The 18,430-nt window shown below is 40.5% G+C and overlaps 1 protein-coding gene across 18 annotated transcripts in view; it reads left to right on the top strand.

The window, feature by feature from the left end:
• Window positions 1–18,430, top strand: part of LOC139531757 (protein 4.1-like) — an 83,235-nt gene that overhangs the window by 15,191 nt on the left and 49,614 nt on the right. For 16 of the 18 annotated variants that reach the window (XM_071328537.1, XM_071328548.1, XM_071328554.1 and 13 more), the window contains exon 1: window positions 10,232–10,386. The exons of the other annotated variants lie outside the window; for them this stretch is intronic. The gene's annotated coding sequence lies outside the window, so the exon portion shown is untranslated. Of the gene's footprint in view, window positions 1–10,231; window positions 10,387–18,430 lie in introns of those variants that run through there. 18 annotated transcript variants of the gene reach the window in all.

The following is an 18,430-nucleotide window of genomic DNA, read 5'->3' on the forward strand; positions in this document are numbered from 1 at the left end:
TTCGGCTGAGCATCGTTTCCATTTTGGATCTTGTGAAGACTTACTTTGGATTTGAAACAGAATTCTTGATTAGATGTTATTGGTGTAGAATGTGGTGCAGATCTCTGTTTTTACTGAAGTTTGCCTCATATGTTTGGTTAAACATTGCTGTGTAGGCCTACAGTACCAAACCCATGTTACATATATCCCTTTTACACTAAGACGTTTTGACGGCAACTTTGACATACCGGCAACTGTTTTTTCGCCTTTTCCTTATATCTGAAAGGTATTGCCGGTATCAAAGCTGAAACTTTTATTTCCGCCTAGCAACCTAGTAATCATTTAGGTCAACTTCTGCCTACGGCTTAGTATGAAACGTAGCCGTAATGCTGAGGTGGCATTGGCAGGCACTACGCCGTTAAACTCGTGTATGGTTGCTAGGCAGTACCAGTTAACCATCCTCCTGCCAGTTCTAAACTTTGCCTGGCATGTCACTGGTCAAATCTCTTTGCATAGCCCACCACTAAGCATGCACTGTTTTCTTAACCACAACTGGATGGATCCATAAAGAATTATTGTGGGAATAAATATAACTGAATGAGAAAAATATTGGAATAAAGCATCTTAATGCAATTGAAGGCATGTTTCAAATTGTTGCTTACTGAAACTCCCAAAGTCATCTAACCATTGTAATAAATTTGAAGCAATAGCCTACCAGTGTGTGGTCAACTAGATGATAGTTTCAGCACCGTTTTGATTGGGACACCACCATCGCCCTACTTTGAGACAAGCGTGAGGACTCGTCTTGATAAATCAATGTCAGATTTGACTTTTCACTGAATCTCCGTTTAGATATTGGTTAGGCTACAGTTAGTTGGGGAAATGTTAGCTAAGTTGAGGTGAGTGCTGCTCATGATCAACTTTTCTAGTTGGCTCATTTGTTAGAACATTTTGCCAGCATGTTATGTAGTTTAACAAGTGGATTATTTTGCTCATCCTGACCAAAAGACTGTGACCACTGACTTGTCTCAGTGTGTCTTGACTTGTCTCAATCAATGTGATTTTGTTTCACTGAATCTCTGTCTGTATAGGCTATTTGGTTAATTGGTTTCTGTCTGGGCAAATATGTGGAGGTGGTATTGCTCATCTATTCATTTGCTCATCTATCACTAATCAGAAACATTTAGCATGCAATAATGTAGCCTAACTCAAGTGTAGGCCTATTATTTTGCTGGATCGCGTATAGGCAACTCCAAAAGCCCTTGGAGGTTGTGAAATATGAACACGAGACTCACATACTTTAGAAAATAGGATTGCTATTGTTTTCTATGGGTATCATGATGAAGATACTATATGACAGCGGTTTCACACTTTCCCGTGACACAAGTTGTGTGGGAAAAATATTATTTGTATTTTATTCTGTTATATTCCATTATATTCTTACTACAAAATATATGTGTGTTTGACTGTGATTGGGGTAGGTGTGTCTTGTCTGTTTAATGAACAAAATAATGAACTATTGATTTAATTTGGGCATAACATAATTAAACAAAAAATATGCCATTTATTTTTGATGGTGTATATTCTCAATGGATTTATTAAAACATTGTCACACCACTACTACCACTCATCCCCAGCATGCCGGCATGCGCACGGTAGGTATAAAAGGCATATGCAGGCAAGAATGTGGTAAAAATGGGCCTGTTTGTAAGGGGGTCATATAAACATTACCCCATTTCTTTAACAGTCAAAATCTGTAAATCCAATGTGAAAGCAGCAAGAGTAACAACTGGGCTTAATAGGCCTAGTCTCTCCAAAATGAAGGGAAAATTGTACAGCATCACCCTCATTCATGACAACTCTACTATATTTGTTCTGAAAGACTTGCAGTTGAAACATGTCGTCATGGAAGCTTTTAATCTGAATAAAGAAGTCTTGAAATGTGCCCTGATTGCTGCTGTGCTGAATAGCCCCACAGGAGAAACAGTCACATTTTCCTTCCAGTTGTGGAGAGAAAACTACCTCTATGGATTAAGCACTTATGGCAGAAAAAAGGCTTATCCAGAGTAACACTAACACAACAAAGGGTTTTGCATGGTCGTCCTGAGCTCAGACTAAACATGTTTCAGAAGACAGTTTGTTGTCTGGCTTTGAAAACAATTAAAAAAGCAAATGCAATGTTCTTATCTCTGCCATGGCTGCTCCTCCTCCTTGCCTTTTAATTTTTACCTTTACCATCTTTGTTTTGACAGTTGGTTCTTGAAGCATACTTAAAGTCATTAAAATTCAGTTCCTGATTAAACAGTGATTGACTTGCCCCTCACGTCAGAAGCAGTCGAGTGTTTAATGAATCTCCATCGGCTTGTCTATTTTTCATCCGATAATTAGGAGTCTGTGGTAATGAGTCATACCTCGGAGTTGACTGGCATCTCATTGGTGGCCAGGGTCGTGTTCATTAGACTCTAAACGTAACAAAACAGACTGAAACATGGAGGGCCTACCTGGACTTGTACAATAACAAACTCTCATTTTAGTTTTCCATTGCAAAACGTTTTAAAACATTTTCCGTTAGTGTGCCGAATGGAAACGACCATGGTTTTCGTTGTGTATCTGTGAAGCTCCAGCTCCTCAGTGTCCTTGCCCAGGCTCTCACCCGGCGATGACACTTAACAAACAACAATATCCTTGCAGGCGTGGAGCCGAAGCCTCTGGGACTAAAGCTTCCCATCAGCATGCAAAGTGCATTACTGCTTTAATATGAAGGGGCCATATGGAGCGCAGAGGTACTGTATAGTGGTGCATGAACTTTTCGCTTGTAAGGGACATTTTGTTTTATAGAGCCACGTGTTAAACAGTACTGATAGGGTTGAGGAATTCTATTCATCAGAATGTAAGGCATTCACTTTTTTTGTTGTAATCCATTCACAATGTAGTTGCTTCCCAGGTGTTTTTATAGTTGATTTCTTTGACCTGATGATGATAGCATGCATCAAATAAAAATGTGATTTAAAAGAGTACGGCAACAGGGTGTTACAGGGTGCAATTCCACAAGCCACCATATACTCTCTGCTGTGGAATAGTTCCATGTGAATAATATTATGAGTATCATTACACATAGCAAGACATGAACCTAAAACAGCTAGAATTCGCTCTTGAGTGCTACTTAATGTCGTTAGTCCCACTTGCAGGATGCTGGCTCACCATTCGAAAACAGGTTGCCAGTTGGAGTGAGATTGGCCTACACAGAAATGCATCAAACAGTAAATGAGACTTGGAGTCGGCGCCGCTCAGGCAACACTTCCAATTTGCTGAAGGCTCTGAGTCAGAGTGCTCAGTGTCTGGAAACCTTCCAAACCATTTCCTTTTCATCCCCCTACTAATCTGTTATGTGGATTATTAGTTCCCCCAAGGGGGGTTAGGAGGGGGGCTATGACGAAACAGCCAACCATCTACCCACTCTCTTCTTTGAAGTTTCAAGTTTTATTTGTCACATGCACAAGCACAGTGAAATGCTTATCTTGCATACCCTACCCAACAATGCAGTATTCAATATCAAATAGGATAATTAATTTAAAAAACACGAGAAATAAAAATTGAGAGGAAGCTATACTGAACAAAAATGTAAACGCAACATGCAACAATTTCAAGACTTACACTTACAAGTGAAATAAATGTATTAGGTCCTAATCTATGGATTTAACATGACTTGGAATACAGATATGCATCTGTGGGTTACAGATACCTTAAAAGAAAGGTAGGGTGTGGATCAGAAAACCAGTCAGTATAAGGTGTGACCACCATTTGCTTCATGCAGCGCGACACAACTCCTTCACATAGAGTTGATCAGACTGTTGATTGCGGCCTGTAGAATGTTGTCCCACTCCTCTTCAATGGCTGTGCAAAGTTGCTGGATATTGGCAGGAACTGGAACAAGCTGTAGTATACGTCGATCCAGAGCATCCCAAACATGCTCAATGGGTGATATGTCTGGTGAGTATGCAGGCCTTGGAAAAACTGAGACATTTTCAGCTTCCAGGAATTGTGTACAGATCCTTGCGACATGGGGCCATACATTATAATGCTGAAACATGAGGTGATGGCGGCAGGTGAATGGCACGACAATGGGCCTCAGGATCTTGTCACGGTATCGCTGTGCATTCAAATTGCCATCAATAAAATGCAATTATGTTCGTTGTCTGTAGCTTATGCCTGCCCATACCATAACCCCACCGCCACCATTGACATTACCTTATGGTAGATAAATGAACATTCAATTATCTGGCATTATCTGGCAACAGCTCTGGTGGACATTCCTGCAGTCAGCATTCCAATTGCACGATCCCTAAAGACTTGACACATCTGTGGCATTGTGTTGTGTGACAAAACTGAAAAAGAATTCTGCAGCATTGAAGGTCAATCAATCAATCAATCAAATGTATTTATAAAGCCCTTTTTACATCAGCTGATGTCACAAAATGCTATACAGAAACCCAGCCTAAAACCCCAAACAGCAAGCAATGCAGGTCCCCAAGAACACAGTGGCCTCCATCATTCTTAACGTTTGGAACCACCAATACTCTTCCTAGAGCTGGCCACCCAGCCAAACTGAGCAATCGGGGGAGAAGGGCCTTGGTCAGGGAGGTGACCAAGAACCCAATGGTCACTCTGACAGAGCTCCAGAGTTCCTCTGTGGAGATGGGAGAACCTTTCAGAAGGACAACCATCTCTGCAGCTCTCCACCACTCCACCAATCAGGCCTTTATGGTAGAATGGCCAGACGGAAGCCACTCCTCAGTAAAATGCACATGACAGCCTGCTTGGTGTTTGCCAAAAGGCACCTTAAAAACCTCTACGGACCCCCCCTCCCGGATCCGGGATCATCGTCATCAAAAAAGCTGACTAGCATAGCCTAGCCTAGCGCCACAGGGATATCATATAATATAATTTCATGAAATCACAAGTCCAATACAGCAAATGAAAGATAAACATCTTGTGAATCCAGCCAACATTTCCCGATTTTTAAAATGTTTTACAGCGAAAACACAATATATATTTATGTTAGCTCACCACAATAGCCAAACACACAACGCCATTTTGTTATACAATACATTTATGTTTTGTTCGAAAATGTGCATATTTATAGGTATAAATCGTAGTTTTACATTGCAGCCATCATCACAAATAGCACCAAAACAGCCAGAATAATTACAGAGAGCAACGTGAAATACATAAATACTCATCATAAAACTTTTATGAAAAATACATGTTGTACAGCAAATGAAAGATAAACATCTTGTGAATCCAGCCAATATTTCAGATTTTTTAAGTGTTTTACAGCGAAAACACAATATATATTTATGTTAGCTCACCACAATAGCCAAACACACAACGGCATTTTTTCACCGCAAACATAGCTTTCACAAAACCCACAAATAGAGATAAAATTAATCACTAGCCTTTGAACAACTTCATCAGATGACAGTCTTATAACATCATGTTATACAATACATTTATGTTTTGTTCGAAAATGTGCATATTTATAGCTACAAGTCCTGGTTTTACAATGCAGCCATCGTCACAAATAGCACCAAAATGTCCGGAGACATTTTAGACAACGACGTAATCTAACAGAAAAACTCATCATAAACTTTGCTGAAAAATACATGTTGTACAGCAAATGAAAGATACACTTGTTCTTAATGCAACCGCTGTGTTAGATTTAAAAAAATAACTTTAGTACAAAGCACAGCATGCAATAATCTGAGACAGCGTTCAGCCATTCTCCGCCATGTTGGAGTCAACATATTCCACAAAAATACGAAATAACATCATAAATATTCCCTTACCTTTGATGAACTTTCATCAGAATGCAGTGCCAGGAATCCTAGTTCGACAATAAATCGTTGTTTGGTTTTAGAATGTCCATTACGTCTGTCGAATTAGCAACTTTGGCTAGCATGGTGGAGCTCGCGTTTCCACAAAGATTTTACGCATGAACGAAAAATTCAAAAAGTCAAAATAAAAGTCGAATAAATGGTCAAACTCAGTTGATAATCCATCTTTAGGATGTTTTTAAGAAATACATCCAATAACGTCCCAGACGGAGAATTTCCTCGTGTCTACCAAATGATTTGCAACCAACCATATGACAAATCCTTGTGCGTCACCAAGTACTACCGATATGGCTGACCTCTCACTCCAACGAGTCCCATTCGGTCCCAGAGAAGGCTAGAGACTTCATTCAACGTTCTACTGCCTGTTGACATCTAGTGGAAGGCGTATGAAGTGCATACAGATCCATAAATAAAAGGCAATTGAATAGGCAAGGCCTTACACACCCATTTTCAGAATTTTCACTTCCTGTTTGGAAGTTTGCTGCCAAATGAGTTCTGTTTTACTCACAGATATAATTCAAACAGTTTTAGAAACTTCAGAGTGTTTTCTATCCAATAGTAATAATAATATGCATATCATATGATCTAGGACAGAGTACGAGGCCGTTTAAATTGGGCACGATTTTTTCCCAAAGTCGAAATGGCGCCCCCTATTTCCAAGAGGTTAATTAAGGACTCAGACCATGAGTAACAAGATTCTCTGGTCTGATGAAACTAAGATTGAACTCTTTGGCCTGAATGCCAAGTGTCATGTTTGGAAGAAACCTGACAACATCCCTATGGTGAAGCATGGTGGTGGCAACCTCATGCTTTGGGGATGTTTTTCAGTGGTAGGGACTGGGAGACTGGTCAGGATCAAGGGAAAGATGAACAGAGCAAAGTACAGAGAGATCCTTGATGAAAACCTGCTCCAGAGTGCTCAGGACCTCAGACTGGCTCAAAGGTTCACCTTCCAACAGGACAACAACCCTAAGCACACAGCCAAGACAACACAGACGTGGCTTCGTGACAAGTCTCTGAATGTCCTTGAGTGGCCCAGCCAGAGCTCGGACTTGAACCCGATCGAACATCTCTGGAAAGATCTGAAAATAGCTGTACAGTGACGATCCCCATCCATCCTGACATAGCTTGAGAGGATCTGCAGAGAAGAATGGGAGAAACTCCCCAAATACAGATGTGCAAAGCTTGTAGCATTATACCGAAGAAGACTCGATGCTGTAATCGCTGTCAAAGGTGCTTCAACAAAGTACTGAGTAAAGGGTCTGAATACTTAGGTAAATGTGATTATTTTCTTTTTTAAATGTTTTTATACAAACCAGTTATGTTGTATTGTGTGTAGATTGATGAACGATTTAATCCATTTGAGAATAAGGTTGAAACATAACAAAATGTGGAAAAAATCAAGGGGTCTGAATACTTTCCAAATGCACTGTATGTACATGTAGGCAGGTATGGAACTTGGGGAGAAGAGATGACAGTCAGAAGTCAGACCATGGTAAAGATTATAATTCAAACACAGATACATCAGACTGGATGACTTTAATAGGTTGTCGTTTACCAATGCATGCCTTGTGCTTTTGGGAAGGTGTCCCGGGTAGTCAATGATATAACATCTTCACTTGGAAAACGACAAGTCAGATACGTCAAAGGAAAAAATATAGGATCTTTATTTACTATTCTTTGTTTTATTTTAGGGTTGGTTTTTCAGCTATTTGATAATATGCCCGCCATACAAATTATTTAATAAAATAATAACTTTTTAGCATATTCAAAAACATGGATGCTCTTCATAGGAGGTTTCATTGTCGTTTGATCTGGTAATATGACCTGAAATGTTTGTACATTTAATAAAGTTTGCTGGCTTCATAATTCAACTTGCAATCTAAGTGTAATGAATACTCAGTGAGAAAAAGGTATAGATTCACTCGCAGAGCGCGGTAGGTGTTTATTTCGCCTTCACAGAAGGCAGGAATCGTGATCACAGGCAGGCAATGGTCATACACAGGTAGGCAAACAGGCAGGTGAATCAAAACTAGGACTGAAGGCTATAACTGGTTCTCACAAACGAGCTAGGAAAAGACTTATTAGAGTTAAAACGAACAATACCTCACAAAGGCACGAACAGAATGAACGGAACTAAATAGAGCTGATGAGACCAAGTGAGTAACTAACACAGGTGAAATCAATGAACAAAAATGAAAGACAGGGCTACGTTCAAGAACACAAAGAAACAGGGCTACGTTCAAGAACACAACGAAACAGAACACAAGGTTGACTAAGAAAATAAATACAGAACCTTACACTAAGTAATCTATACTAAAGTTACTGTTATGAATCTTAATTTTGAGGAGTCTAAACTGATTTATAATTTGATAGTGTCAACGGTGTGCGTACTGGGAGCGGAGTCAGGTGCAGGAGAGCAGAGAGTTGTGAACAGGCGCACACTTTATTTAGGCAGGAGAAACCAACAGCCAATGCAAAAGTGCAAACGCGCAAACAGTCACAATAATATAGTATAAACACAATAACATACCTCGTGAAATAAAACACGGAATAAACGCATACCAGTAAAGCGCGTCAACATAGACACGTAACACAAAGCAATCTCACACAAAGAAATGAGGGGGAACCGAGGAATAAATACATGAGGTGTGATTGGGGAATGAAAACCGGGTGTGCAGGGAACAAGACAAAACAAATGGATAAATGAAAAATGGAGCTGCGATGGCTAGAAAGCCGGTGACGTCGACCGCCGAACGCCGCCCGAACAAGGAGAAGGGCCGACTTCGGCAGTAGTCGTGACAGATAGGTTACTTCTGATGGTCATTAGTACCATCAGACCGTATCCGCTAATGCACTCAGGTCTACAGAGCATCATAAATGCATTTTCTGGGGCATTTTAATATAAATGGATATCGCAAATATAATCAAGCCAATCTGGCTGAATGGAAATGGACCCAGATGGCCCCCTGAAGGTCCTCACCAGACTGAAGGTCAGGATTCAGGTTGTTAATAGCAGAGGTGCATAAAGATGGCGGCCTCCATACTCTTACCACAAATGCCTCGTTTGCTAAGTTCGCCGTATTGTACATTGCTCTCTGTTACCCTTTTTTTGTTTCGGCATTAGCACAGTATAAATGATCCCAATTCTAGCTCCAAGACGCCTGCAAACCGAAAAAGTAGGTTATGCTGATTTATTAGCGCATTGAACCATATCGTGTGCTGTAGTTTAAAATATCTGCGAATAGTGCTCCAACAATGACGTCATATCTGAATTACGACACTTTATTATTATTTTTTGTATTTAACCTTTATTAAACTAGGCAAGTCAGTTAAGAACAAATTCTTATTTACAATGACGGCCTACCCCGGCCAAACCCGAACCCGGACGATGCTGGGCCAATTGTGTGCCGCCCTATGAGACTCCCAATCACAGCCTGTTGTGATACAGCCTGGAATCAAACCAGGGTCTCTAGTGACACCTCTAGCAGTGAGATGCTGTGCCTTAGACCGCTGCGCCACTCGGGAGCCTTCGCCATTGCACATTGACAGTAAACAGACATTGTGTTATCTGTTTTGTGTGTTGTGTATACTGTAGTTTCATGTAGTAGTTTTGAGTTGTGTTCTCATGGACTATTTAAACGGTGTTGTTGTTCTATGCATGCATCAACCTGCACATTAGATAGAGGATGGCTTGTAAAACTAAAGACATCAGTTTATTTTTTTTAACATAATTTTCAACAACAAACATAATTTTCATCCATCCTCCTCCCCAACTTTTCCACCAGCTGCCACTGTACCAAGTGCATACTGAGAGCCAAATAAAACAACTTTACAGCTAGCAATTTGTTTACAATGGTCTCTGGCAGATTCTGTTTTTATTCCAAAGCTTCAAGGATATGTGTACCTGTATGTGTTGTATGGAAGAGCTCCAACTTGAACTTTTGCCAGGGGAGTCCCTAATGCTCAGCTGTGGTGCGGGCACTAATACCACTCACTATAGGATCACCAAATTGCTCATAACAAAAATATTATGATCCTACACTCTGTTGTAGTGCAAAGCTTATATCAATATGAAAATAAGTGTAAGCAAAAATATTTGTTCAAACATTTAATGATTTTTATCATCGATATAGAAAATAATAACACTACAGAAGTCTGAATAAGTAGGTTATGTATTCCCCGAATGTCCTTTGTGAGTGCGTGATAGCTCCTTGTGATTAGGACCTAAACTTCAGGGATTTTGTAGAGGTATACTTTTGTAGAGGTATAATTACGTAATTCAACACCAGGTATTATCCATCTCTGGGTCTGTTTTGTCCAGATTTTTTTTCATAAAGTGGGCATTCTTGGCTATCCCAGAATTCCGTGTGCCCGGTGTAGCCTACGGTGGCAAGCTAGCTTGGCTACTGCAGGCAGTGGCAGGATGACATAGGGGGACTACCGGAGTCAGCAGCCAAAGCTTGGAGAAACTGTACCCAGACAACGGATTTTGGAGGACACAGGATACCCGGTAATACAATAGTAACTCCGGATTTCATAAAGGGGACTCATGTATTGAATTCAGTAGTCGCACATGAATTGTGGAAAGAGAGAAAATAGTTTCATTATCGATGTTTTCATCTGAAAATGTGACGTGCGGCCGTTGCATCATTTACAGGAGATGACGATGCGATTCCCTTGTACAAAAAAATACTGCTCATGGATAACTTAGTTATAGTAACATTCAAGACGAATAGAGATATGTTAATTTTTATTGAATCTTTGTATCCCGTAGCCCTCGTTGTAATTTGAGAAATCATGCTTTCTGCATAAGCTACTTTGTATCATATGAGTATAATTTTCCTCTGGATACAGTATCATGGCCATGTGATCAAAACGGCCGATGCCTAGTTGCGACTGGTTAAAAAGTGTCTAATAATTGGATTACGCATGGATTCTTGCGCATCAAAGGAAAAGTTGTCCGTTGTATTATTTTGTGGGAGTTGTGCGCTATTTTGTGCAATTTACTATGGCGGTATGCGTAACGTCTAGCGGTTTTGATAAGTTATTGGTAGACTGTCACCGGTGTATGACAGTTATGACTTGCAATCCCGAAGTTCCTGTCTCGGTTTTCGGTATGTGTTTCTGCAATGCGGTAGGTGTGGTCTGACTTCGGTAGATGGAGAGGAGGAGAGGAGGAGAGGAGAGCGTCTTGTGGCCGCTCTGCCAGCTGGTTTACTCGCCCGACGGGGCGTTTTTCAGCCCACATCATGGTTAGCAAAGTGAGGGCACATGTTACAGACACAGGTGGTGCTGCATTGTGCAAGCTCATGGGTCAGAACATGTAGCTATACTGGTCCATTGTTTACTATTTTATGGATGTGTTTTATTTTGGTCTCATCTGTCACCATGGGACATCAGAAATGGGTTATAATAGGCCAACAATGTACAACTATGTTTGTGTGTAAATGTAATAAACTGTTTACATTGGTACATGTTGGCTATTTGTCTGTTTTTATCATCATTTTGATTTATGATGTAGAAACTGCAAACTCCAGCACAAGGTAATGCTATGATTGATTTGAAATTAAATGGTTATGATAATGTCTGCACCACTCTGCTTGGAATGTTTAAAGTGATAGGTCTATCTGGAACTTGATTTATTTTCTTAGCGTATTTGAAGAGGTAGGGCATCAATGTGTGTCCATACCAATACTTACTCTCTCCAAATAGCAGACATGGAGGTATGGTCCACAGAATAGTGATTATCATGGTTTCCTTTATGTGAGCTGCATGCTAGGGTTGTGTTGTTGACCAGTGACCACACCTCAGAAAGTGACTCACTCCCAGCCTGTTGAGGCTAACAGAGAAGTAAACAAATAAACATATTGCTGCAGATTTCTGTTGTGCTTTTCACTAATACCTGCCCAATATCCTTTATCTTGGCTAGAGCTCAGCCGACCATTGGTCAATATTAGCAAAATAGCTTTCGATTCAACATATGGTTATAAGGCCTTGGATAGAAGAAAGGAGCAGTGTAGCTGCTGAAGCCATGCTGGGTTTAAACCTTCTGTAAAGCTCTTCAGTCCAGCTGCTGAAGCCATGCTGGGTTTAAACCTTCTGTAAAGCTCTTCAGTCCAGCTGCTGAAGCCATGCTGGGTTTAAACCTTCTGTAAAGCTCTTCAGTCCAGATGCTGAAGCCATGCTGGGTTTAGGTCCCCGGGACATAGGTCCCATGTGGCTCAGTTGGTAGAGCATGGCGCTTGCAACGCCAGGGTTGTGGGTTCAATTCCCACGGGGGGACCAGGATGAATATGTATGAACTTTCCAATTTGTAAGTCGCTCTGGATAAGAGCGTCTGCTAAATGACTTAAATGTAAATGTAAACATTCTGTAAAGCTCTTCAGTCCAGCTGCTGAAGCCATGCTGGGTTTAAACCTTCTGTAAAGCTCTTCAGTCCAGATGCTGAAGCCATGCTGTGTTTAAACCTTCTGTAAAGCTCTTCAGTCCAGATGCTGAAGCCATGCTGTGTTTAAACCTTCTGTAAAGCTCTTCAGTCCAGCTGCTGAAGCCATGCTGGGTTTAAACCTTCTGTAAAGCTCTTCAGTCCAGCTGCTGAAGCCATGCTGTGTTTAAACCTTCTGTAAAGCTCTTCAGTCCAGGATCAGTGGATGGGTTCCATTTTTCTCATGGACGTGTATCATCCTTATGTCCTACAGTATATGACTTTGATGGATGGCTTAAAGTGTGTTATGCTGACCACGGACTACTGCAACAATACTGCTACTGTGCAGCGGTGTAAGGTTACATGGGAGAATGTCACACATACAGCATCTCTTGCCATAACATTTTGAGTTTTGGTCATTTAGCAGACGCTCTTATCCAGACCAACTTACAGTAGTGAGTGCATACATTTTCGTACTGGTCACCCTGGGAGTAAAAACACAAAATACAAGATTTATAGTGTGATATGTAGGGTAGTACTGTGGTGGAGCAGTGGGGGCCAAATAACAATGCTTGGCTTGTCTGAAATGGATTTCTCAGTCTATATATGGGCCAGTGGCTTTTGGCCTCTGTGTCGAGTGTTTCAATCACTGGATCTAGGCTACAGTGGAACAAGTCACAGAGCAGCAGCCTATTCAGAGCAAAGCAGAAAGAATACGAAGATACCAAGGGACTTTTCTATCAATAGCAGGGTAAAGTCCTTTGGTTGTGCACCTCTAGTACATTTACATTTCAGTAATTTATCAGACGCTCTTATCCAGACTGATTTACAGAAGCCGTTAGGGTTAGGTGCCTTGCTCAAGGGCACATCGGCAGACTTTTCACCTTGTCGGCTCAGGGATTCGAACCAGCGACCTTTCAGTCACAGGCCCAACACTCTTAACTGCTAGGCTACATGCCCCCGCATAGTCAAGAGAGTTAAAAAAAGACTGCCTTGTGTGTAAGTATACAGTCACTCAGATTACTGCATGGAGACTAATTTACAAGAGCAGGCATGTTTTATGTAAAAGAGGAAAGCAGAACTTGTTTGTGACTCAAGGAGCTGTGTTTTAGCATTGCAACAGCACCAAGGACAGCGACACAGACTTTGAATAATAGACAGTCAGGCCCAGTTCAACTCCTATACCACTGTTGTAAGCCTATTATTCTCATAACAGAAGGGCTACTGAATGTCAATCAGGAAGCCTTGTAAGTTTGCTGCTGCTTTGTCATCAGGATAATTCAATCTCATTGAAAGAGATATATGCAGTAACTCAGCAAAAAAAATTCTCTGAGGTTTTTTGCGAAACATTGCCATTCCTTTCCTTGATATAGCCTATGACCCTCAAACTCAACTCTGGGCCTCGAAGCCACTTCCACTGCATTGTTTCATTGTTCCCCTCTAATCAGGGACGAATTTAGACCTGGGACACCAGGTGTGTGCAATTAATGATCAGGTAGAATAGAACACCAGCAGGCTCCGGACCTCGTAGGGTCAGAGTTGACTACCCCTGGCCTATGAGTTGAACCATGAGCAGTTTAGAGGAGTTCAAGTCTGATTATATAGAAGTCAGGTTGTTTACGTTGTAAACAGCAACAACTACTGTATAACGTGTTACTTAAGCAATAAGGCCCGAGGAGGTGTGGTATATGGCCAAAATGCCACGGCTAAGGGCTGTTCTTAGGCACGAATGAACGCCCTTAGCCGTGGTATATTGGCCATATATCACAAACCCCTGAGGTGCCTTATTGCTATTATAAAATGGTTACCAATGCAATTAGAGCAGTAACAATAAATGTTTTGTCATACCCGTGGTATATGGTCTGATATGGTCTGATTGTCAGCCAATTAGCATTCAGAGCTTGAACCACCCAGTTTATAATATACTTTAACCATGTTATTACCACTTTACTCCATGGTAAATGTGAAGTGTTATCAAACATTTTATAGAGGTTGTATTTAGGTTTTTGGAAGTTGTATTCTCCATTTATAATCATAATACTCTGACAGTGTATAGGCCTATAGACAGTGCATAGGCCTATATCGATGTATCATAATTTTCACAGTATGCCTAGCGGCTGTCCTAGATGTTTGAATGACAGCCTTTAAGTACTATACTCTGTAATTGTGTGGATCTGTGGATAGTACTGTATCATTCAGTAATATAATGGTGCGATCCTGCTTTAGAGTCCATGGGAGATTCTATGATGAGAACATCTATCAAAGGGGGAAAAAAACTATTGGAGCTCAGTATGCAGATCAGATCAGTACATGCCTTATTTTAATTGGGATCTAAACTCAATTTCTTTTACCCTTGTAATTATTAGAATTTTCTCATCTTAACCAGGTTTCTGTTTGCTCTTAGATGGACCTGATTGAATAATTCATATTTCTCATTAACATTTACATTTTTGTCACTTAGGAGACGCTCTTATCCAGACCGACTTACAGTACAGAGCTGCGTCCAGTATTAGGGAAGTTAGAGTTAGTTTCACGGGCCAATGCTAACTAGCATAGCACAAAGAGTGGAAGTCTTTGAGTACAGCTAGCATACATAAAAATAGTATCCACGAGTTCATCTGACTCCGGGGAAGTAGATAAAGGGCTTCATTGCCAAAATCCCAAACTATCTCTTTAATATCATCAATATTATGCCACATGAAACACTGTTATTACAGTTCCAGGCTTGTTTGCTTTGGCTTCAAAGGGGTAGAGTTGAATGGAAAAACATTCTAGGTTACAGTAGCTGATTCTGTTAATGATACCTCATAAAAAAAACATTGTTTTTGTAATTGTAATAATATTCTCTTAATTTCAGGAAATACGTTATCAATGGTTGTGTAGATGTCAAATATTAGACGTATTCTTTATTCATGAGCAGTGTTGTTTTGGGTCATCAATGATTGAGTATAAAGTCTTTAATCCACCTACCAGGGAGAGCCATACAATAAGTAACTAGGCACATCTAAACCGTGTCAGCTGATTGAACCTCTCCCATCCAGGTCAATGGTTCCCTCGAGATCCTTTCTAATCTGCCCTGGGGTTATTTACTTGGACAAAACAGGTTTCTTCTGTGATAGGCATTGAGCGCGTTGTGACAGACAGAATCAACTCCCTCCAGTGTGTCTGTTCTACTTCACACTTTCGGATGCTTTGTGATGGGGGAACACAGATGTGTTGATAGCTAGCTCTCCCTCTGTTTGTTCCTCTAATTTCCCTAAGGGAGGTCATTCGTTGTGGAAATGTGTGCCCTCACTCATGTGGGCTACTGTTGCTTTCCCCCATCTCCCTGGGTGGTCTGGGTTGAATCCTGGTATTGTGGATGGTTAAATTGTAGGGCTGTTTGGTAAAGAGGACCAGCTGTGGCGGTGAACTGGGTAATTGGCTTGGGGGGTCTCTGGACTCTGCCAGTCCACTGCCGGCCCAACCGGCTCTATTAGCTGAAGGGGAAGAAAGCAATGCAATCAGATTGAAGGAGACACTGGTTATTTGGGAATAATTCAAGGGAGAACAATAAGTCGGAGGAAGCAAACGTAAGATAAGATCTGAAGAGGACTTCTGTCGGTACTAGTGCTGAGCGATTTGTGCTTTTGAGGTCGTTTCGACTATAAAAAAAATATCACTGTTTTTGATTTCTTTTTTGATTATATATTTTTTTAACATTAAATGCACTATGCATTTTGTGGGTTGAATGCTGTAATAATACAGAATAAAACAAATAATAAAAGTCCAATGATGGTAGTGACTGCTCATTACTGCTTATCACTTATTAACATAATTTATTCACATTAGTTAAATATTTGTTTTATTCGATGACTTTATTATTTAATTCCAAGTCAACATCTCATCTCTATAGAGCTGCTGCCTATATAGCCTGACAAATTCACTATTTTAGTAGTTCTTCAAAGTAAATTAGCCACTTTTATGACTGCTGAATACCAACTATCAATCACCTAGATCATGTATTTGTAGGTAGAGAAAGCCCCGCAATGCAACTGCTTTCTATCTCTCTCGCGTGCTGCACACAGCCCGAGACCAGACAAGTAAGCGGACGTGCAATGGATTATGGTTATTGGAGTTAATTACCACATTTCCTGTGCTAAACTATGTAGAATATTGGCCTGTTGGAAACTATAATTCCCTACTACATCGCAGAGTTTGGGCTAGATCAGATTTTTCTCCACAGAAACTGAGCATCAAGCTCCCCCCAAAAACGGAGAACTAAATGGAATATAAATAATTGAACTGACGTCAGTCAATTAGTTGTTTAAAAACGGAAAAATAAAAAGCAGAGAAATTATTTAGTGTAGAGGTGCTGATTAATGGCAAATAAACTGTAAGCTATATACTCTACATATAAACTCCCAGTAATTTATTTTGTAAACCACCAACGGTTATGTTGGCAATGACAATATTGAGGGGTGTGTCAATTATTAGTTTGATGAGAATGATTTGTGTGAAACTGTTAAAGGACAATAGTTTACAACATGTTGAATATATTAGGCTAATGTTATCATATGTCAACATAATTAGATATTGTACATAATATTAGCATCAACATACTGTACATTATTATTTAATTAAATGTAATATACAGTATATATTTAATTGTTTCCAATTTCATTTTTGTTACATGTAATCTTTTGGTTCAACCATAATGCACAATAAGCATTATCAACAGTGGGAACATATTGGGTGTACTCTGATAAGCTGTAGAAAGAATATTTGAATTTATCAGACTTGTTGATAAAAAAAAGGAGGATTGTTCATAAGACTGAAAACTGAAAAATAACAGACATTTCGGTTAATCGTTCAGCACTAGTCCGTACTCTCTGTGCTGTAAATAGAGACAGGACGGTTCAGATGTTATCTAGTCAGAGGAGAGGAGACTATTCAAAGGTAATACTGTCCATAAAGAGGATGTGTAGTCAGAACTAGAGGACACACTGGGTTCAAATATTGTTTGTTTTCCTTCAGATACTTTGAGCATTTGTTTGAGCCTACCTGAAATGCCAAAGAAGCGGGGTTTGCACTTTTGGGCCTTTTCCATTTCTCCAGACAAGCTCAATCAAGCGCAACTAAAGAATTTGAACAAAAACAAACACCATTTGAACCCAGGTCTGTCTTACTAGAAGACAGGCCATTGTTTGATGCTATATGCTCTCTAGAAGATTCCCACAGGTCCACAGACAGACAGACGGACAGTCTTTTGATGAGGACACTCCAGATACAGTAAGTGTCAGAAAAGGTCAGAGCGGCCATCTTTTTCGACAGCAGTCGGCATTCTGTGTGTAAAAGATACCAGTACACGCATGCATTCTCTGCACAGCTGTGCCCAACCCATATTGGCATCCTTGCTAATTATAGGCCCCAACGGGTGAGAAAGACACAGATAGAGAGAGAGAAAGGGGGAGGTAAAGGGAGAGAGACCAGTAAAGAGAGAGAGCATCATTCATGATACAATGGTAGCCCAGAAAGACGTTTTCCACTGGGGCTTTAGCAAGGGGCTTTTTCTGAAATAGAACATACATCAGTGTTCACCGGAGGTTGAAGAAGCTACTCATTTGTTTTACACTGAACGCAACATGTAAAGTGTTGTTCCTATGTTTCATGAGCTGAAATAAAAGATCCCAGAAATGTTCCATACGCACAAAAACCTTATTTCTCTCAAATATTGTGGACAAATTAGTTTACATCCCTGTTAGTGAGAATTTCTCCTTTGCCAAGATAATCCATCCCCCTGACAGGTGTGGCATATCAAGAAGCTTATTAAACAGCATGATCATTACTCAGGTGCACCTTGTGCTGGGGACAATAAAAGGCCACTCCAAAATGTGCAGTTTTGTCATACAACACAATGCCCAAAGATGTCTCAAGCTTTGAGGGAGCGTGCAATTGGCATGCTGACTGCAGGAATGTCCACCAGAGCTGTTGCCAGATAATTTAATGTTAATTTCTCTACCATAAGCTGCCTCCAATGTCGTTTTAGAGAACTTGGCAGTACGTCCAACCGGCCTCATAACCGCAGACCACATGTATGGTGTCGTGTGGGCGAGTGGTTTGCTGATGTCAACGTTGTGAATTGAGTGCC

The sequence above is a fragment of the Salvelinus alpinus genome, chromosome 10 (genome assembly GCF_045679555.1).
Source record: "Salvelinus alpinus chromosome 10, SLU_Salpinus.1, whole genome shotgun sequence".
Taxonomy (NCBI): domain Eukaryota; kingdom Metazoa; phylum Chordata; class Actinopteri; order Salmoniformes; family Salmonidae; genus Salvelinus; species Salvelinus alpinus.